This window comes from Durio zibethinus, chromosome 1 (genome assembly GCF_047325235.1).
Source record: "Durio zibethinus cultivar Kanyao isolate XHJ-2024 chromosome 1, ASM4732523v1, whole genome shotgun sequence".
Classification (NCBI taxonomy): Eukaryota; Viridiplantae; Streptophyta; class Magnoliopsida; order Malvales; family Malvaceae; genus Durio; species Durio zibethinus.
Genome location: NC_143162.1, coordinates 29,660,469 through 29,684,017, shown reverse-complemented (window position 1 = coordinate 29,684,017; position 23,549 = coordinate 29,660,469). Strand labels below are relative to the sequence as shown.

General features: G+C 29.8%; 1 pseudogene; it reads left to right on the top strand.

Annotated features, from left to right (window-relative positions):
- The first annotated feature begins 245 nt into the window (after positions 1 to 245).
- LOC149520524 (putative wall-associated receptor kinase-like 16 pseudogene) lies at positions 246 to 2,660 on the top strand (annotated as a pseudogene).
- The last annotated feature ends 20,889 nt before the right edge of the window (positions 2,661 to 23,549 follow it).

Here is a 23,549-nt window from a genome sequence, read left to right as displayed (position 1 = left end):
ACTAACATAACAAAAGGTGATTTCTTTTGAAAGATAAGAAAAAAAGGAGAGTTTTGTGTATGTACTTGGTGTCTTTGGTGAAAGAGGACCGCTTGGAAGAATTCTCGATCCTTGAGTGCTGAAAAATGGAAATGTTGGTCGGCAGCTTAAAGAAGTAGCAGCTTTAGCTTAGAGATGTGTGAGAGTGAAGGGAGATGAAAGGCCAACCATGAAAGAAGTTTGCCCAAGTAGCAGGACTGGAAGCAATGGCTAAACATCTTGGAGTGACAGTAATTTATTTACGGGGAGAGGAAGCTGAATGCTTGCTTAGTGACCTGTGCAGCACTTATGGCGATGGGATTTGACAGCATAAATAAAAAAATCACATTTGAACTTGAAGGAACTCGGACGGTGATTATGTAATCTGATTTTCATTTTCTACAGTACGCTTTCTGATTTTAACTAGTTAATTTGCTTCTACTTTCCCTATTGGTAAGGGAATTTACTCATTAGAACGGATTGTAGTAATTGTGTTCTGTAATCAGGGATGTTTTAAAAGCAATTTCTCCATCTTCTTTCACTCGTGACAGTAACTTTGAAATTTTTTAATTGAATGAAAACCAAAATGATCATATAATAAGTTAATCAATCATATTATATCACTTAATTTGATTGGTAACTCTATTCAAAATTTCCACTACTAACGACAGTGCAACAATTAATTAAAAGGTTTGTTAATGCAAGTGGATGTGTTCAAGTTCTCTGAGCAGCTACATTAATGCTTCTGAAAAGATGTAATTAAAATTTAATATATCTACATATTTAAAATGGTATAAAGACATAAAATTTATATTTACACATATCCATTCTTATTTAAAATTTATTAAAAAATAACAATCCATCAAATTCAAAATTTTAAAAATAATTATGAGGATAATATTAGTATGTCTTTTATTATCACATAATTTATACTAAATTTAAAATTTGAAATCCTTTTTTCGAAATTCAAATTATCAAAGCTAACCTAAGCCTTCGGCCTAAAATCCAAATTATCAAACGTACCTTCTATCAATTCATACCACCTAAGATTCCATTCATCCGTTGATGACCATTTACAAAATTCAAGCAAACCAATTTTTAAACAGATTGAAAAAAATTAATAATGAAAATACAACACAAATAACTTAAGGCAGAAAAAGGAACAAAAAAATTTTATTGACTAATTCGAGAAGGAAATTTTCACATCATCTTAAAATTGCTGCTAATGTTTATAATGTCATGTGATATAAGCACGACATAGACTAAATTGAGAAGGAAATTTTAAGTGTAACTGATTTTTTTTTTTTTTAATTTGGAGATTGTGGATTTAAATTATTGAAATTTTTTTAACAGAAAAACGCATCATGCACTTAACATTGAGCAAAATGCTCAATTATGTAATATTAATGTTTTATAATTTTTTATTATGTAACTTACCTTTTAAAATTATATAAAATTAGAAAACTACCTACCATAAGCTATATGATTTACAATTACTAAAAAATATTAAAGTATTTTAAAGAGATATTAAAAATATTTTTTATATTATCATGATAGCCCCTATTTCTCGTTAAGTGTTTAGTAAGTATGTGTTTTTAAAATTCAATCAATTTATAAAAAAATAAGAATACTAATACTTTATTATTAGATTATCCGACTATAACCGCAGTCACAATTTTCTTTTATTTTAAATTAATACATAATTTTGTCATGTCATAATTCTTTAAATTTTTTTTATATATTTAGTGGTTATTTTTCACATATAAGTAATAAAATAAAGTTTCATGAAAGATATGAGGTATTTTGATAAAATCAATATTAAAACATGAAACGAAAATATTTAAACTTAAAAAAAAACATTTAAACTTAATATATAATATAGTGAGATCATAGTTTAGTTGGTGGTTGTTGCTTGTTTGTGCTATACTTGGATTATATTGTAATTTTCTTTACTTTTGTGATAGGATTGAAAGTTTTTAAGGGTATCACGAGGTTACTTTCTTTTGAATTTTTTTTAATAAATGTTGCTTGTGATATTATAATTTTTTTAATTTTTTATTTGTGTTGCTTGTGATTCTATAACTTTTTTATTTATTTTATTTATTCTATAATTTTTCTTTATACCTTGAAGTTGCCCTTAAACCTTCTATTCTGGCACTTCGATATTTTCATTATATCTTGAATCCATAAAATAACTTTAAAAAGCTTTTTCCCTATTAAGGGATACTTTGATATTTTTACTATGTACTTTGGATTCAATATATTAATTATAGATCATAAGACAGAAATATAAATTCATATTTTTTATCATACGCTGAATGTAGCTGGCGTCTGCCTCTTTTCATGCATGGGAAGCTTGTTTGAAAACTGCCATAGAAACGGCAGAAGGCCTTTCTTGTTTGCTCTCTGCTGCTTCTGTTCTGATCACTCATCGAGACATCAAGTTGGGAAACATACTCTTAGATGACAATTACACCGCCAAAGTTTCTGATTTTGGAGCTTCCAGATTGATCCCATCTGATCAGGCACAGATAACTACAGTTGTGCGAGGAACTTTGGGTTACTTGGATCCTAAATACCTCCATACAGGTCAATTGACAGAAAAGAGTGATGTCTATAGCTATGGGGTTGAAATCATATAGTTACTAAAGCTGATGGCGAAACTAGCAGCCTACTGGGGTATGACAGCATAATAATCAAGAAACATTTGAACTTGAAGGTGCACATTGACAGTATAGAATGTCCCGTTCTAGAACGTTTCTTGTTTCCATTTCCCATGCGATCTTTCTAATTTTCAGCAGTTTGTTTCTTCTTTTTTTTTTTTTTCCACCTAGTTTTAAGGAATTTTATCATTAGATGGCCTATCATGAATGTTATATAATAGCCAGCTATATCTGAAAACAGTTACTCTCATGTAATTTCTTTGTTTATTTTTCATCTCCCTGCAAATTCATAGTATAGTAATCTGGGTTCTGAAATCTCAAATCCATTCAACATGTTGCTCTAAAGATATATCTTTTAGATTCTTCTCTAATACTATTTTGTTAGGAATCATCCTACTTAAGTGTACAGAGAAACAGGACATGTTTAAGTCAGGGATAAAGCAATTATGATGTAAGGAGTAAGTTGGAATTGATAGCAGAAGTCCTCCAAACCTGTCGAAGGCTTCCTTCAATAGGTCAAAGCTAGAAATGGATACAATAGCACAAATCTGTTCAAAATTATAACTGCAATGGCAGGAATCAAATTGTGAGTTGAAGCAGACATCAATGGACATTTATAGTTTAAAGTCTGCTTCCAAAATTTGCTGCACTTTCTGACTTTCTAATCAAGAAGCTAGACATCACTGTTTGTTTGATCCCCTCGCTATACAACACTAATCAGGCTGCAATGGGCACAACCTGTTTTTTGTTTCTTTAAAGGAAAAAAGGTTAAAAGACAGAAGTGAAATTCCTTTTGGAAATAAACTAAAATATATATGATAAATTATATCCTTTGACCGGGGAAATTATCCCGATTCTCCAGTAAGTTTGACTAATTATTTCATGGAAATACTGCAGAAAACATTACACAAGAAAAACTTTACAATTATCTGCAACGGGTTATTTATCCTCACAAACATGAGCTGTGCATCATAAGAAGGCTTAATCTAAATGTATACAATTTGTTATCCTGCAAATTTATCGTGATCAATGATGAAGAACTAGTCAATTATTTTTCACAGTAAACTCGGTATCTGCCTGACCAAGTTGAAGAAATCTACATGAGTATATGATACTGTCCATAAGCACAACAGAATGATATATTTGAATTACAGAAGACTAGTGTACAAAACTCTTTGTGCTCTCTTCTGATTGGTGCAGTCTCAAGTTACATAGGTTAGTGTTAGCAGCAAGTGGAACTAGAGTTCTTCAATGGCAACTAGACCTTTCCGTCCGATGAAGGGAGACTTCTATCAGTTTTAACTGCTTTCGATGTTGATGTTGTTACAGAGTTGGTACCTTTAGAGGGAGATGAGGAAGGAGTTGGGAGCTTCTTGGGAAGCATCTGTTCCCAATACTCCTTAGGCAATCTTGATGCTTCTGAGAGAACAATGAAAGCAAGAAGAGTAAAGAGCAAGCACTTGTGCCTCCAAGAACCTAACATGTTTGATTGTTGATAATCAGTAGATGCGTGGAGCTCTCCTTAGCTTTCAAAGGTAGCTTTAGAAGGTTTGTGGAAGCAGACATGTTGAGTAATGTATGGAAACTGCCAACTTGTCTGTTTGAGAAAGATGTGTCAATGCCAGACAATACGGAATTTGATAATGGTAAACCGTTGAGCGGCTCATGTTGTTGATCTCATTGTCTAACAGGAAGTAGAATCTGAGAGTGAGTGAGGAATTTGAGGGATTTTAATATTCATTTGGGACCATAAATTAGTTGAAGTTCAATTTATTTATGTTTGATCTTCCAGGTCTGGTAACAAATCTTTGTTGTCAGAGCTGCTTTAGTGCTATAATCAGTAAAGCCACCTTGATAATATAATACAGCAAAGTAACAACAATTAAACAAGTATGCTAATTTAATACCATACATTAAATATTCACATGATATACCATGATACTTCATGTTGCATGCACATGTATATCAGTAGCATGAACCATGCATTATATAGGTTTAGTACCATCACGTAACTTACTAAACAGAAAATACTTTCTAGCAATTTCTTACCCATAACTAGTTTGAAATTTGAAATATAGAATTGTCTATTTCTTTCATTGGGGGTAACGGGTGGATGGAAAGATAGATTAAGACGTAGGTCTTGTCCTAAAGTTTTTAAGTACCCAAAAGAGAAGAGATCAAAAACGTGGAGCAGTAGCACCGTATAATTATTAAAGATAAAAAGTAAAAATCCATCGATTGTTAAATAGAAAGTGTCATAACTTATAAATCTATAAATTTAATCACTAGATATAATTTAATGAGTTGTTATCATTTTTTTTATTTGAGTATAATTAATTATTTAATTGAATCTATTTTTTTTTTAATTTCAAATTTAATTCAAATTCTTTAAAAAGGTATATTCTAATCTACAAATCAAAATTGGGTTTAAAGTATAGCTACTTGCAGGTAAGGTTATAGTACCCCTATCACATCTATTAAAAGAATGATACCAGTTGATTTCGTGTTATCAAAAAGTCTAAAAAATCTTATAAAGTAATTAATTATTAGAAATTATCTTTAAATTATTTTAATATGTTGGTAATAATTTTAGAATATTTTCTTATTTCAAAACTATTCAAGGAGATTATTTACAAGCTTGAAAAGTCTTCATCGAATTTGTTAATATTTTAAAAAAACTTTATTTATGAAAAATGTAAATTTTGTAAGAATTTTGATATTGAAAATCTTTTTTAAATTCTTTAATACATTTGTAAAATTTAAAAAGAATTTCTCATTTAGGAATTTACATAAAAATTGATGTTTGTAATGTTTTTAATAATTCTATCATCAAAGATTCAAAGCTAAATTTTGTAAAGCAACGTAACCAATTTTATTATTTTCAAAAAATATCTTTTAATATACTGGTAAAATTTTCTATTCAAAAGTATCCTTTAATATGTTGATAAAAGTTCATGACAATTATTATTTCTTCCTAAACACACATTTTTTAAATTAATAAAATTTTTCAGTACGTTGGTAAAATATTATTTTAAAATTTTCAAATTAAAAGAACCTTTCAATATTTTGATAAGATTTTCTTTTTCAAAATTTGTTTTCAAATTTTCAACCTTTCAATATGTTGGCAATGTTTCATTTTTAATATCAACCAATTTTCTAAAACTTCATTTTATTTTAACTTTCCTTGGAAATGTATCATTTTGATTTTTTTCAAATTTCTTTTTAAATTACAAAACATTTCAATATGTTAGATAAGATATTTTCATTTTCGAAAATTGTTTTCTAAATTTTTAAACCTTTCAATATGTTGGTAAAGTTTCTTAATTTTTCATTTTTTTAAATTATGTTTTTCTTTAAATTTTAAAACCATAAAATATGTTAGTAAGGTTTTTTTATTTTCTAAAATTATTTTTTAAAATTATCTCTTTTTTAAAGACATTTTTGTTAAAATAAGATAAATATCTAAATAAAATAAATAAATAAATTCAAAAAAATGAAGGAAAAAAAGATACCTAAAACTTAGGCTCAACTTTGCAAAGGAACTTGGCTTGGCTCCAGAGGCCAAATATGGCTCAGCGGCTTGGAACAAAGGCTTAGCTTCACTCAACAGCGGTTGCTAGGAAACAGATTTCTAGATTAGGTCTTGCTACAGGTTAGGTCAATATGTAGTATAAGACACGGGTCAGTAGCAAATTAAACTCTCTTGAAATAGCACTATTTTGGCTTGGTATAAAAGCTTTTTTTTTTCTTTCACTTTTCCTTTCTCCCTTTCTCTTCTCTCTCCTTTCTCTCTTATTTTTCCAGTTTTCAATTACCAAGTTCTTCAAAACTCGCTAGACAAGCTACTAGAAAATTTATACACTGTCAATATCTTCGACGGAAACTGAAAATATTGGCTAAAATCTGGGTATTTCTACCAAAATCTAGAAATTGTCATTGGAAACTTCAAATATCGATAAAAAAACTCAAAATTTTCTAGAAAAAATTCAAAAATTTTTCAACAACCCATTTTTGACAAATTTTTACTTCCCAAATTTATTTACCTACAAATTTTCTCTAAAATCACCTTTAAAATCTTTCAAGCCTAATATAAAAATACTAAGAAAAACCACCCGATTTTACTCTCGAATGCCTTTCTTTGATTGTTGTCTTTTATTATTGAATGTTAACCTATTTATAAAGGAAATATTCAAATTTGATAATAATTCCAAGTTTAAAAATGATTAAACTTTTTTTATTTTTCATGTATTATCCAATAACAAATATTTTTATATTAATCTCTTCAAAAGAGACCAACTTAATCTAAACCCCTAAAGATCCTATCAAAACAAAAAGAATATATATATACATATTTTAGTACTTAGTCGAACCACCACTCCATTTTCATTTTCAGCTTTTTTCTTTTCTTTTTTTTTTCTTTTACAATAAGCAAAAGATAAACAACAAAGTAAAAATAAATAAAAACAAAATAAGGATAAATAGTATAAATAAAATAAAGATAATGAAATAAAGATAAATAAGATAAATAAAGTAAAGCAAATAAAATTAAGATAAAAATAAAATTAAGATAAACATAACATAAATATAAGATAAAATAAAGATAATAAAATATAAATGGAAAAAAATAAAAATAAAAATATGAAAATTGGACATTGGACATTCAGGCTTGGAATTAAACTCAGCCTAATTGATTTGGACTCCAAACAAAATGGAGTGTTTATAATTGCCCTTTTTACATAGTTCTATGAACCAAGAACTACACAAAGACATAGATATCCATTATGTCCACATCCAAATTATTCAAAAAAAATTTTTTTTGTAAAAGGCTCCTTAAAAGCAGAGGCATGTAACTTTTAAAAATTTAAGGCTCCTCCCAAAATGAAGGCATACAACTTTAAAAATTAGCTCCTTCAAATGAAAGCACGCAACTTTAAAAATAAATAACTCTTTCAACTGAAGGAACATAATTTTAAAAATGTAAAGAAAGATACCCGAAAGTTTTGATGATTATGCCTAGAGGTCTTATAAAACACAATCAGAGGATTCAAAGATTATAAACTAAGGTCTTACAAATCATTTTTAACTTTAAAATGCCCTTTTAGAACAAAAGCTCCCCAACTTTAAAACTTAAACTTTTCTAAACCCTGGTTGGTTCTCTTACTAGGAATGTTTCTTCCTTTCAAAAATCAAGATCTTACATCATGATTTTCTCTTTAATTAAGAATTTGAAATATTTTATCTGAACATATTCTTTAATTAAGGATCAAAACCTCAAGCTTGCACTTTTTGTAATGGATCTTACAGTGCTAGTCTTTTCTAGATACATGCATTACATGTTCTCGAATGCAATGCATATGACACAAATGATGATTAATGCATTTCCAATCGCAATACATAGATTCTCAAGACTCTTTATTTTCTTTGGCTTCCAAGCTTTTCTTTTCTTCAAGTCTTAGATAATGATAATGAAACCAAATTGATCCTACATCCCCTTCATTCAATGTTGACCCCACATCTTTCTATTTTTGAAATCTTTCTTTTTCATTTAAAAAAACAATGTCTTTACTAGGCCAACCTCTGTCGCTCTTAATTTTTTCAAAGTAACATAGGACTTTCATGTCATTATTCATTTATCAATCATTATTTTAATTTCAAAATATATATAATGCAATCACACATTTCTTTTATTCATTGTAAGGTATTAAAGGAAAATATAGGAAATGCTATAAAGAATGAAATATCTTATATTGAAAAAATAAAGGGACAATTTTGGTAACTGGACAATGTAAAAAGGAAAAAATTATAAAGATGGATACTTGAGTGGGACAAAAGCACCCAAAATAAACAATCAAATAATCATGACTAACATATATTGGATTCTTTCAAAAACTCAACCATATAATTTTTTGACACCTCAAAGCTCATCAAACTACACTAGTTCTTGTGCTTGCCAATTCTTAACTAATGCTATATTTTTTTTTTATCTAAGTCTTCTTTTTAGGTTCAACTTAGATAAACATTTCTTTGACTCATACATCTTTTTGAGTTTTCAATATAAGTCTTCATTTTTTTTCTTTTTTTTCTATTTTTCTATTTTTTTATTTTTATATTTTTCAAACAAAGTACTTATTTGTATCCATCTCTACCACTATTAGTGCTTTATTCGAAAAAGCCTTTTCACAAACTATGAACCCTCAATCCGGTGTCCACTTTCCTTACTATCATTTTGACTTAGGAAAATTTCCTCAACACCAACTTTCCTTCTTAGAAACACTGAGGATGATCTTTCTTGTCATAAGCTTTCATTATTTTTTTTTTTTATAACTAACACCATGGCAAAGCACTCTTAAACCCTTTTAGCTTTCTCTAACCCAACTTTCTTTAAGACTCTCAAAGAGGATATTTCTACTTCCACCAACAACACAAAGTTGATCCCATAGATCAAAAAAATAGGGTTATCCTAATAGAATTACAAACTAATGTATGATAAACATGCAAAGCAAAAGGTAACTTCTTATAATAGTCTCTACAGGTTTTGTCAAAATGTATATATCCGTGGACCCATCGATAGACGTGGATTTTAAAAGTCGTCACTAATCTTTTTTGTTTAGGTGTGACTAGCCACCTAATTGAATCCATCTTATTTAAAGAGGAGTCCCAAGATAGACTTAGGTATTTTTTAAATAGTCGATTTTAAAATCCATGAAAACAGATTTTAGGTTCGAGATTGCAATTATGCATGAAAAATGTTATAATACCCTCACAGCACCCATCCAAATGATAGTACCAGTTGGATTTCAAATTATCCAAGCCTTAACCATATTTATGATTTATCAAAATATTTAATATTCAAAATTGATCTTAAAATTACTCTAATAGTTTGGTAGCAAATTAAGATAATTCTTTCATTTTAGAAGTATTCATAAAGACTAATGTCCCACTCTGAAGAGGCTTCGTTGTAGGATTCATTAATATATTTTATCCAATAAAATAATTAGTAAAATCTTCTAATAGTTTGGTAGGATTTTCTTTGATGTAGATCTTTCAATAGTTTAACGTGATTTTATTGTAAAATTACTTTTTAGAAATCGTATTAAATCTTCTAATAGTTTGCTAAGATTTAATTTAAGATACAAATCCTCTAATAGTTTGATAAGATAAAAATAGGATATTTCATAAATAATAATAAATTAAAAAAATTGATTTATGAAATTCTTCAATAATTTAGTAGAATCCATAAAAATTAAATTTATGAAAAATACTCTGATAATTTGGTAGGATTTATGAATCTATTTTAAAACTTTTTACTTTATAATTTGTCTTCGAATAAATAAAATGAAATTCATAAAATAATGTATTTGCTCAATTTAAAATGATAAATAATAGTTAAAAGAAAAATATATATAATAAAATGAAAATAAAATAGGAAAAATAAAATCTAAATCTAAACATAAATCTAAAATAAAAAATAAAATGGAAAAGGAAAAATCTATGATTGGGTCGGGTTTGAAGCCGGGTTGACATGCAAGCTAGAGCCCAGGTGCATGTAGGTTAGGGTTTTCAAAACAAGTCGTATTGCGTTACTATAAAAGCAAAAAAAAAAAAATTGGCTTTTTCTTCAAAAGATCTTGCATATTTCTCTCTTTAAAATTTATTTCCTCTCTTTTCTCTCCAAAGTCTCTATTGAAAATTTCATAAAAACCTAAACTCCTTTTAAAAAATTCAGTTTCCAATATCATGAAATTCAAACGGCTTCCAAAAACTTCAAATATTTCTAAAAAACCATATCAACCCAAAACTTGATTGCGCAAAATCCACTATGCTGCCATTTTTTACTAAAAAAATTCAAGTATTCAAATAAAAAAAAAAAACAAAAAATAACCAGATTAACCCAGATTTCCATAATTTCTAGCAATTCCACCTAATTTGAAAAAAAAAACCCAAAAATTATAAGTTCTCCAAAAACTAACAATAGCATATTAAGAAATAAACAAAATACATAAGGAAAAAAAACTAAAATCAAATCCAAACCCAATTCCCAGAACTTCTTAAAGAAAATCTTTTTATGCTCAAATTGATTCCTTCGTCCCTCTTATGACTGTCTGCGATATCTATCTCCTCTATCCTTGATTCCCTAAAATTTAAAAAACTAGAGAACTATTTGCCTTCTTTTTCTGTTACAAAACAATTTATAGGGCCCTTTTGTTAGAATTTTTAAGGTTACTCATTTAGGAATGAGTCTATCATCAACAAATTCAATCATAATGTGATTTGGGTTTTGATTCAATTATGATTAATGATCTCTTTTTATTCTATCTCCAATTTTATGTAACTAAATTAAAAATTCTCTAAAAAGATCCTTTTTGTTTGATTCTCATACAAGATTTTAGAAAATTCCATTTAATTCCCTTTTTTCTTATTCTATTATCTTATAAAAACAAAAATGGACATAAACTACTGGGCCAAGGCTTGGATACACATAACCCAACCTACTAGGTTCACAACTCAAGCATTATCCATTGGGCCTAAAGCCTAAACACTAATTAGATAAACCTAATAAATGTTTCCAAGCTTCGATTGATGCTTCAAAAACCCAAATCACCTAAATCAAAGTTCAATTGCAAGTCTCGAATGAAATGAAGTGTCTACAATTGCCCTTCTTTGGATATTTTTATAAAATAAGAATGATGCAAAGACATAGATAACCATTGATTCTGGTCCAACTCAAGGATCTTTTAAACAGAGGTATGCAATCAAGAATGGGGCTTCTCCAAACATAAGCTAAATAAATTTTTTAAAAAATAGGAAATGAGCTCCTCTAAACAGACGCTAAACAACTTTAAAATAGGAAATGGGCTCCTCTAAGCAAAGGTTAAATAACTTTAAAATAGAAAATAGGCTCCTCTAAACAGAGGCTAAACCACTTTAAATAGGAAATAAGCCCCTCTATTCAGAGGCTAAACTACTTTAAAATAACATTCTAACCAGAGGCTCAGTGATAAAAAGTAAGTTTTTCAAATCATAAGTTTGCAGATTAAGAAAAGTTTATCTTAAAGATTCCTTCTCTATCAAAATCAAAATTTTTACATTCACTTTCTTTATGTTGGAATTTGGGATGTTTCTATTTTGAACAAATGGAATGATCATCCATGTATGCAATGCATATAGTGCAAATAAATTATCGATCATGGTACACAAATTTTCTAAACTCACTTTTTTAAATTCCAAATCCTTGAAGTTTCCAACAATAAGTAAAAAATCAATTCCATTCTCAAAATTGGCACTTGTCATCCAGAATCATAGTTCGTACTAGGCTTTGAAGGTTTCATCTTTTGCCTATGTACCTTTCACCTCTTCCAAAGTAATACGCAATCTTTCATGATATTAGTCAATTACCAATCATTATCCCAATGATATATAACATGCAAATCATACATTTTTCCTATTCATTACAAAGCATTTAGAAAGAAAAGGTATAGATTCAAAGTGAGATATAGACAATGAACTTTTTTTTTAGAAAAGAAACTAAGTTATAAGTAATGACTATTTGGGTTAATTTTGTCAACTAGATATATTAAGGAAAACAAGGATGGCTTTTTGGGAACAACAATGCCCTAAGATAAACATTCAGATAATCATGATAACAACTCTCAAATTCTTTCCAAAGACTCAATCATACCAAGCCCTCAGGATTTCAAAATTCCTTGAAGTATACTCATTTTCATTTTGGATTTTATGATCTTCAATGGTGCTATGCTCACCTTATTCAAGTTACCTTTTTAGGTTTTCAACTTAGATAAACCCTCATTGAGTCCAAAGCACCCTTCCAAGTTTTTGATTTAAATTATCTATTTTTTTTTATTTTAAATAAAGTACTTCTTCATAGTATTAAAATTTATGAGATTGGGAATATCATTTCCATCCATCTCTATTAAGATTAATGTTCCACCTAGACAAGCCTTTTTTACTATATATGGCCCCTCTTCATTTGGGGTTTACTTTTCCTTATTATCATATTGATTTGGGAGAATTTGTTTTAGCACTAACTCTCATTGTCAAAATTAATGAGGTCAAACATTCTTATCATGAGATCTGATTATTCTTTTATGGTATAGTTGACCATGACATAGGGCTGTTAAACTTTTTTTTTCAATGAAATTCAATTGCTCATAATGCTCTTGAACCCATTCAACTTCTTATAATCTTACTTTTCATAAGACTCTCAAAGATGGGATTTTTACTTCTACTGGCAATATATTTTCCATCCTATAAACCAAGGAAAACGGAGTTACCCTAGTAGAAATGTGTACTGATGTTCGATAAGCATGTAAAGCAAAAGGTAATATCTTATGCCAATCTTTATACATCTCAAACATTTTTTCTAAAATCTATTTGATGTTCTTCTTTGTAGCTTTTACTATTCTGTTCATTTTTAGGCGATACAATATTGAATTATGGTGTTTAATTTTGAACTAAGCATATATTTCTTGCATCATCTTGCTATTTAATTTCTTAGTATTTTTTGAGATAATCTTCTTTGAGAGTCCATATCTATAGATTATCTTTCTCTTGATAAACTTGTAAAATACTGACCATGTTATACTTGCATAAGAAGCTGCCTTAACCCATTTTATGAAATAATCGATTATTATAAAAATGAATTTATTCTCATTTGATGCTCTTAGAGTAATAAGCTCATACCCTACATAAAGAATGGCCAAGGTAGTGCAAAACATGTAAAGCAGTAAGTGGAGTATGTATCTTGTTAGCCTAAATCGGACATTTATGACACTTTTGAGCATAATCAATGCAATCAACTTTTATTATTAACCAGTATTATCTAACTCTCATAATCTGTCTTACCATCATATGTTTGTTTGTATGTGCACCACACATTCTATCCTACATATCCTTAATAATCTTTTTTGCCACAGCTACATTTACACATCATAATAATGCTTAATGTCTGTTTTTTTAATAAAGAACCTCTCTGTCTAAAAAGAATCCCATAACCAATCTCCTTAGGATTCTCTTATCATTCTTTGTTGTCTGATCTGGGTATTATTGATTCCTTAAGATTATAAGATATAATACCAAGGTTTTCCATAGTTTTTCTTTTATACATTGGCACAATGTATTGGCATATCCTTGATATATAACCTGATGGACTAAACCTCAAATTGTTATCAATTCAAATCATTGCAGCTAGAGTGATGAAGGCATCTATAATCTTTTTTTTCATGGGATAAATTTTTAAATTGGACTACTTCAAACTGCTTGCTAACACTGAAATGTACTTATGATACGGGATAAGCTTTGAATCTTTGCTGTCCCATTCTTTTTTCAATTGATAGGTAACCAAAGCTGAATCATCGAATACCTTTAATGCTTTAATTTTTCTATCCAAAGCAGCTTGTAAATTTATAACACAATCCTTATATTCAATCACATTATTAGTGCAATTAAAGTTTAACCTTGCTGTAATAGGATAAGAATGTCCCTCAAGACATATCAAAATTGCCCCAATTTCATGACACAAGGTATTAATAGCCAAATCGAAGTACAATATCCATGACTTCTCATCATTATCTTCATTCTCTAATTCTAAGACGTCCATTAACTTTTCATTTGAAAAATTCAATTTCATTGGCTTATAGCTTTTGGCAACATGTTCTGCAAAGAATTATACAATGGCGCTTTTTTTGGTTACCTTTTAACTCACGTATATGATATCATACTGTAAGAGTATTACTTGTCATCTTACAGTCTGTCTTGATAATGATGGTTTCTTAAAAATATAATTGATTAGGTCCAGTTTAGCTATAAGCCAAGTTATAAAGTAAAGCATATATTGCCTGAGTCTTTTAGCTATCCAAGTCAATGCCCAACACATTTTCTCCAATGATGAAAAAATTTGACTCATATTCTGTGAACTTCTTGCTTAAGTAATAAATAGTTTTTTCTTTTTTACGAGAGCCTTTTTGTTGCCTTAACACATATCCCATCAATTTCTCATGTACAATTAAATACAAAATTAACGGTCTCTCTAAAACAAGTGGTACTAGCACTAGAAGATTTGATAGGTATTGCTTAACCTTATCAAAAGCTTCTTAACATTCTTCATTTCATTACCAGGATTGTTCTTTCAAAGGAGCTTAAAGATGGGGTTGCATGTGGAGGTTAGTTGGGAAATAAATCTAGAGATGAGTTCAATCTACCTAAAAAACCCTAAACTTCTTTCGGCATACTTAGAAGATATGAGTTCTAGATGGCCCTTATCTTATCTAGGTCAACTTTAATTTCCTTTCTACTAACCACGAAGCCTAGCAACTTCCTTGACTTGGCTTCGAATATACATTTATATGGATATAACTTAAGGTAAAATTTCCTTAACCTTTTGAACAATTTTCTAAAGTTAGCTACATGATCTTCTTCACGAGACTTTATGATCATATCATTCACATACACTTCAATTTTTTTGTGTATCATGTTAGGGAAAAGTGTCACCATATCCTTTTGATATGTTGCCCTAGCATTTTTCAATCCAAAGGGCATAACTTTATAATAAAAGGTACCTTACATAGTTACGAAGTGATTTTGTCCATGTCATATTAGGTCATCATTATTTGATAATAACATGAAAATCCATCCATAAAAGAGAACACAAAATGTCAGGCCGTATTATCTAGCAATGTATCAATATAAGGCAAGAAAAATTATCCTTCAAGCTAACCTTGGTCAAATCACAATAATCCACACACATTCATACATTTTCAAGTTTTTTAGGAGTAGGTACTATATTAGCCACCCACTCAGGATATTTGAAAAGCTTGCATTAAACTATTTCTTTACCTTTTCTTTGATCTTCAATAGTATTTCACATTTCATTCTTCTTAACTTTTACTGAATAGGCCTACATTCAGGTTTCAAGGGTAGCCTATGTTTTACTATTTTAATGCTAAGCTCAAGTATATCCCGATAAAACTAGGCAAGGATATCTATAAATTCTTAAAGCAAATCCTCTAACTTTTGTCTATCAACAGATGAAAGTGATGTGCCACCCTTAACCTTTTTTTTGTTCTCATTATCCCCTAAATTAATCATCTTAGTAATTTTCTAATAGGGCTCAATAGATTTATTCTCATGTTCAATCAATCTCATTAGAACCAAAGGTAAAGTATATTTTTTAGAATCTTCTTTATTGTCAAGTTCATTAGCTTTAATTGAATTTTTAAAATTAAATACCTTATTATTATCATGATTATCCTCACATTCATTTGGAGACCTGAAATGAAATAGAAAATATTGGTAAAATGCTTTGACTAAAAAGGAAAAATGGAAACTAAATAGAAGAGATGAATGAAAATGCATAACCCTATATTTTTATTGAGATAATAATTAATAAAAAGCTTATACATAAAAGACTATCCCAATACTTTTGGGTAAAAGCAATCAAGAATTGTAATTACATTGGAAAGGTATCAAGGATAGCAGGCATCTCAACGACACTCTAGTTTATAAGCTTAAAGCCAGGTAGACATGAATGAACAACCACCTCTTTCTTCTAGATTTTTTTTCCTACCATCTGAATGGATATCTCAACAAAAGCTTCTTCCATGCTCAGCTTATTTTCAATATCTTTTTTTGTCCCTAGATACATATATCCTCCTAGCCTAAAATTTTTATACAGATGTGGTATGACTATCGACATATTTCTTGCTATCCTTCTTCCTCTCTTATTATCATGTATCCCCTTCATTTTTCATTCTTTGAATTCATATCCCAGGCCTAATCTATCTCTTTTTTCTATTATTGTTGAAGGCTCCTTAATTTCTTGTAGGTTTTTACCCAACGTTACTCCTAGATACCAACCCTTGTTGACAATCTAGCTTATCATAATTTTATTGAACTCTGGTTGGAATAGCTTAAATCCTTCACCCACAATATTGACAGGTTCAAAGGATCGATAAACATATTATAAGAATTCTTCCACTGCCTCCACATAAGAAGCATTCATGGGCTAAGTCAGTAATAGGACCTCTTTTCCAACCATGATCATAAGTTGTCCTTCTTTATTAAACTTGAATTTTTAGCATAATGAAGAGAAAATAGCACATGCCATGTGAATCCATGACCTATCAAGCAGATAGCTATATGATGGAGAAATATCCATAAGCTAAAACTTTTCATTAAAGGTGCAAAGCTTAATTTATAATGACATCTCAATATCTCTTAATACCTCATGCATGGTCCCATCACATGTTTGGATGACCATATGGCTATTTTTTATATGACATACATTAATAGGCAACCTCATTAATGTGGACATAAGCATAACATTTATAGCAAAACCATTGTTAATAAGCACCTTAGCTATAATGTGACTCTTGCATTTGATAGTAACGTGTAAAGCTTTTGTGTTTCATTTTCTTTCAATTGGGATTTCATCATCACTAAAAGTTATACAGTGTGGTACCATTAAATTTTTTGCCAGGTAATTCACATACTATACAAACACATTATGTGCCACATAAACTTGATTTAACACCTTTAATAAGGTGTTACGGTGTGGCTTTGAATTTAGTAGCAATGACAATAAAGAGATTATAGTTGGCATCTTGTTTAATTGCTCAACTACAAAATATTTATCGTATGTTACTAGATTTAAGAACTTGCAGGCTTTTTTTTTTGAACATATGCTTTGGACTATCCTTTTCTGTGGTTAGCTCTGATTCAACCTATTTTTCCATTACTATTGCATTTTTCTTTCTCACCCTTTCTAGCATCTCTAAAGTGTAACATTTCCATTTCTATTTATGCCCCCTACACCAGTTATGTTAGTGGCATATAGTTTGGGCACAGTCTCTTCCTGTCCTTGGACTGTCATGTCATAGCCATAACTTTACAACACAGCCTTCTCATTCTTATAAAGGAATGGACTCGGGATCTTAAAAGCCACTAGCTTCAGAATAAATTTGTCTATGACTAACTTTGGCTTCTCATTGCAATACATATTTATTGGTTTTAGCACCCAGTCAATCATAGATATTTCAGCATTTTTTTAGGCTTCTCTTTCTTCGTATAACATAATTTGATATGAATCCATAAATTTTTATACTTTATCATAAAATTATTTACAAGTCTCAATAAAATGACTAGGAGCCCGACTATGGTACTTGCACTTTTGATTTTGAATGCATATTCTCCGATAGGTGCATGGGTCCACTGATTATACAATCTTCATTTCATATAAAACATCATATAACTGATTGAATGATATTTTGATCTCTTATATTCTTCTCCTCACATGCCCTTTGACCTTATTCAAAACATTAACTGTATGGTTAGGTAGTGGATTACCATTAACATTAGGTGTTGGCTTTCCACTGGTATCGAAATTAATCAACCCTTCTTTGATCAAACTTTGCACCTTGTATTTCAAAGTCGTGTAATTTTTAATGGAATGGTCCACGATTCTATAATGATAATTATAATGAGTAGTGGGATCATACCACTTGGAATAAAGGGATTCAATTGGTTTTATACGAAAAAAGAGTAATCAAATGATTATTTGTAAAGTTCTCAGTACAACTCCATATATGTCTTAGGAATGGGATTAAAAGTGGACTTTTCCCTATTATTTCATGGTTCCCTAAGACCACTTGTTGAGTTGGATGAGTGAACAGAGGGTCTTACTATAAGATTGGTATTAAGGTGGTAAGTATTGGTAGGTGGTTGAAATGATGGTTGATAAGGGGTGGATAAGCAGATTGTAGCATTGGTTGGTATGAGAAAGCTGAGGCTTTATTTATGGTAGGATAGTATATAGAGTAGATAGGTTATGGATAAGGGGTGTAATTTTTGAATTTTTACCTTTCGAAACTCACAGCTTAAGTTTCACACTCTTTTTTCTTGGGCGTTCTCTTAGCTACTAAGGTTTTTCCTTCTTTAAGTTTGCCATTCTTGATGGCATTTTTAATGATTTCACCTGAGATCACCATATCAGCAAAGTTTTTAGTCACATTTCCTATCATCTTTTCATGGTAGGATAACTTCAAAGTACTCACAAATAGAACCATTATTTTTTTTTTTTTATCAATAGAAGCTGGACCTGAATAGCTATATCCCACCATCTTTGAACATACTCCTTAAAGAACTTAGTTGCTTTCTTTTTCATACCTTACGAAGAAAGACGATTGGAGCCATATCTATAATATGGCAATATTGATTGATGAATGAGAGGGTCAAGTCTTTTCATGTTTGAATACAAGTCATATCTAACTAAACATACCATCTTGCATAGACCTTGTTAAATTATCTTGAAATACATGCATAAATAGCTTTTTGTTACTGATGTGGGCTATCATTTTTCAATAGTACATCATGACATAGGTGATGGGGCATTTGGTGCTATCATACTTCTTAAACTCTAGTACTTTAAACTTTAAGGGTATCACTACTTCTGGTAGTAGACAAAATCTAATAGCATCCATAGACCTGTAAAAATCAATGCCTTCTACAACTCGTAACCTGTCATTGAGCATATTCATCACATGATCAGCTTTAGGGTCTTCAGCCACCTTCATCTTCAATATTTCCTTTGATTCATCCATATTAAGACTTGGATCAATCCAATTGCCTTTTCAATGAAGGCAACATTAATGTAATTTTGAACATTTTCTTAGCTAGGCACAGATGGCATTCCTAAATAATTATAGCTTGGGAATACAAGTTGTTATGGCAAGAAGGTTTACGTGAATTGGGCTTGGTATGGGTCATAACTCGAAGGATATAGTGGCTCAATGACTTCATGTGAAACATCTTCCTCCACTATTTTTCCCTTGTTTAGCTTACCTAAATATTCAAGAATTTTGCTTAGTTCTCCTTTGATTTTCTCCTGAGTTTTTTCTAACTTATTAACATGACTCACATTATCTTGTTCCATTTTCTTAGCTTGAGCCCAGGTGTTATATTGATGTTGAGCTATCCTTGAACCTTGTGTACCATAATCTAACATTAGTGATCTTATTATAGACTAACATGATTAATAATTAATTATGAATAAATAAGTGCAATGCATGGAAAAAGTAAAAAAAAAAAATTTGTCCCTTGTAAGATTTCAACAAAAGTGAATTTTTATTTATTAAAAAAAAGTCTGTTTTACATCAAGTCTAATATTCTCCTATTGCAAAATTACTCAATTTGCTCATATTGATCTTTAGCTTCTTCAATGAAGTTCAACAGCTGTTGCCCATGCTTTTCTGCTAATGTAACTAAAGTTTTAATGTTTCAACCTCTTCTACCATTTCTCCTACCTTAATCACTGCTTTGCTTATCTAGGTTGCAAGATGCTCTATATACCTTTGCCTTCCCAACCCTTTTATTTTGCCAAATCATACTTGGTAGGATAACTCCCTATGCTCTATTGTGAGTGCCATGATATGATCCCCTTGCTCATTTAATTTTTATTTTAGTATCTGGATATACCAATTAAGCATCTCATTTTCTTGTTGAGCTTTAACATAATCATCCTCCATTTGGGAACATTTTTTTTTCAGTTTTTCATTCTAATAAGTCAAATAAATGATGTTTATTTTTTTAGCCTTCACTTATATAAGTCTTTTATGTTCTTTGTGCAGCTCTATCAATTCTTTAAGGGGGTTGTCACGCTCTTTATCAATGTTTTAAGCCTTACACTCAGCTTCTAATCTCTTATGTTGTTGATGAAGTTCAATCAAAGTATCATCTCTTCGGAGATCTCATGGATTCATACTTGTAACTTTTTTACGTTATTTTTTTATTGCCTTTTCTCTTCTTGAAGCTTTAGAATCTCTTGTTTCATTTTATCTTTATCAACTTCAAACCTTTGTTTGCAAATTCTAACTTTGAAAGTACCTCATCTAACTCTTGATTCACTGACTGGCAATGATCTTTAAATGTAAGCACAACCTCTTTGCCCCTTTTGGCTTTCTACACCAAATATCCATGAGTGACTTTATCAGTAAATGGTCCATAACTCACTCTCTTAGGCTTCTTCTGAGCCTTAATCATGCTGTCAATCTTTTGAAATATTTTAGGTTCCCCATATACACAGTCAAATTGGTTGAGCCTATGTGTCATAGGAACAAATTGTTCAGCTCTATACTGTCTCTTCACCATCAATAGTGCATAATTTTTAACCCCCATAAACCTAAAAGTGGAACTCCTATCTCATCTCCATATTAATACAGCATGGGTTCTCGATTCATCCATGGAACTAACCATTTCACTTGACAATCTGTAAGCTTTTACAATAAATACTCCAATTCTTTCTTGGTCTTCGCTTCTAGCCATTCACTCTCACAAAATTTCTTAATTAGATTTTGATTATGAAAATAAAGTTTGGAGAAAGCACCCTTCTTACATTCAAAATGGCTTTTCATCCATAAATACAATAGTAGTGTGCAACACAGAAAATGTGCTTTATCATTCTATCTATAAAAATTCAATGATCTGATGGTTTTTGCCAGTATCATCAGTAAAGGATTACATCCTCTTTCAATCTACTTAAACAAATCCACCAACTCTATCTCAATATGACCTAAGACTTTGGGGAAGATCATTATCCCATATATTGCCAAAGCAAACATATTCATTCTTTAGTCATCATCAAGATGTTTAATAATGAAATCTCAAAAAAATTCCCATTGAATACCTTTATGCCCTTCTTTTTCTTGGACCTGTGAATCTATAAGCTATTTTTTTATCCCTAAAATATAGATCAACTTTTTATGATACCCTGGTTTTTTTTCTTCACATATACCCTATTTTGATACTAGAGATGCATACCCACCAAAATTGAACACTTCTCTATGGTCGACACCAAATCAACTTCATGAAACAATGATAAAAGGGATCCCAAAATTATACCAAAGCCTTAATGAGTGAATTTTCAACTCTTACCAACAAGAGATGTGCAAGATGCCCAAACTTCTGACAAAAAGCTTGTTGTCTAAAAAGAAGCATGTTATTCCATATGTTTTACAGATCTTTCAAATCATTCTATTTAAAGAGCAAACAAACTTCTTTAGGCAAGGTAAAGACATAGTCAGATGGTAAATAATCCACTTTCTCTCGCTGTTTCCTTTCTGACTCTACCTTTACATTAATAGGTGACTCACACTTAAAGAACATAGATGAGGCACAAACTTGAAGGTTTTTAGGTTTCATGAAAGCTTTTGTTGAAGATATCTTTGGGGCAACAATAATATGTAATTTGTATTTATGTTTATGAATATGTAAGAAAAGAAAGACAAAAAAATTGGTTAATTATCAATATACAATAAAGAGTAAACATAATAAAGCAAATATAATACAACAACAATATGATCTTAAATTTTGGATAAACTCTAAAAGGTAAAGGAAACAGGGCTCTACCTATAGGTTAAGCTCATAAGGTTAACTATATGTAGCTTGGGTCACTTTTAAAAAGTTCTCAAATCATTCTTTATATAATTGTCCATTACAGACTACTAAGTTATCCCAATCCTTGCCCATTATAGGCTACAAGCTAAAATGGTTCAATTTGAGTAAGAGTATTTTGCTAACACATGCGGAGATATGAAACCTCACAAAGGTGTAGGTATTTTACTCCCTCATAAAGGACAAAACTCAAGTATGGAGTCCATATTATACAAATACAAGTGAATGATAGATATTAGAAATAAAAATAATAAATAAATAAATAAAACAAAACAAGAGAAAAAGAAAAAAATTTTCTTAAACTTATTAAATTAGGCTTGGATAATAAGAAATCATTTATTGGCTTGACTCTCGTTTATCCCTAATGGAGTCACCAAACTGTCACAACGTATAAATTCGTAGACCCATAACTAGATATGGACTTTAGGAGTCATCACCAATCAACAAAACCATATTTGAGGTTTAAGAATACGGTTAAGCGTGAAAAAAGTTATAACACCCTCACAGTGCTTATCTAAAGAAAGGTATTAGCTTGATTTCAAATTATCCAGGCCCTAACCATACTTATGATTTACCAAAATATTTCCAATACTTTAGTAATAATTTAAGATAATTTTCTCACTTCAGGAGTATTCATGAAGACTAGTATTCCACTCTAAAAATGCTCTGTCATCAAATTCATTAATATATTTTATCCAAAAAATAATTAGTAAAATCCTCTAATAGTTTGGTAAGTTTTACTTTGATGTAGATCTCTCAATAATTTGGTGAGATTTTACTGTAAAATTATTTTTAGAAATCGTATTAAATTTTTCAATAGTTTGATAAGATTTAATTTAAGATGCAAGTCCTCCAATAGTTTGGTAGAATAAAATAGGATATTTCACAAAAAATAATAAAAATTTTTTAAAAAATTGATTTATGAAATTCTCTAATAGTTTGATAGAATCCATAAAAATTTAAATTCATAAAAAATCCTCCAATAGTTAGGTAGGATTCTTGAATCTATTTTAGAAACCTTTTTACTTTATACTTTGTCTCTAAATAAATAAAATGAAATTCATAAAATAATGCATTTGCTCAATTTAAAATGATAAATAATAATAGAGTATAAAATAATAGTAAAAAGAAAAAATATTTATAATAAAATGAAAATAAAATAGGAAAAAGAAAATTAAAATTGAAATCAAAATCAAAAATAAAAAATAAAATAGATTAAGGAAAACCTACAATCGAATCAGGTTTGAAGCCGAGTTGACACGCAAATGGAGCCGGGTCGTAGTGAGTTGAGGTCTTCAAAACAGCGTTGTATTGCCCTACTATAAAAGCAAAAAAAAAATGCCTTTTTCTACAAAAAAACCTTGAATGTTTCTCTTTTTAAAATCTATTTTCTCTTTCTTCTCTCTA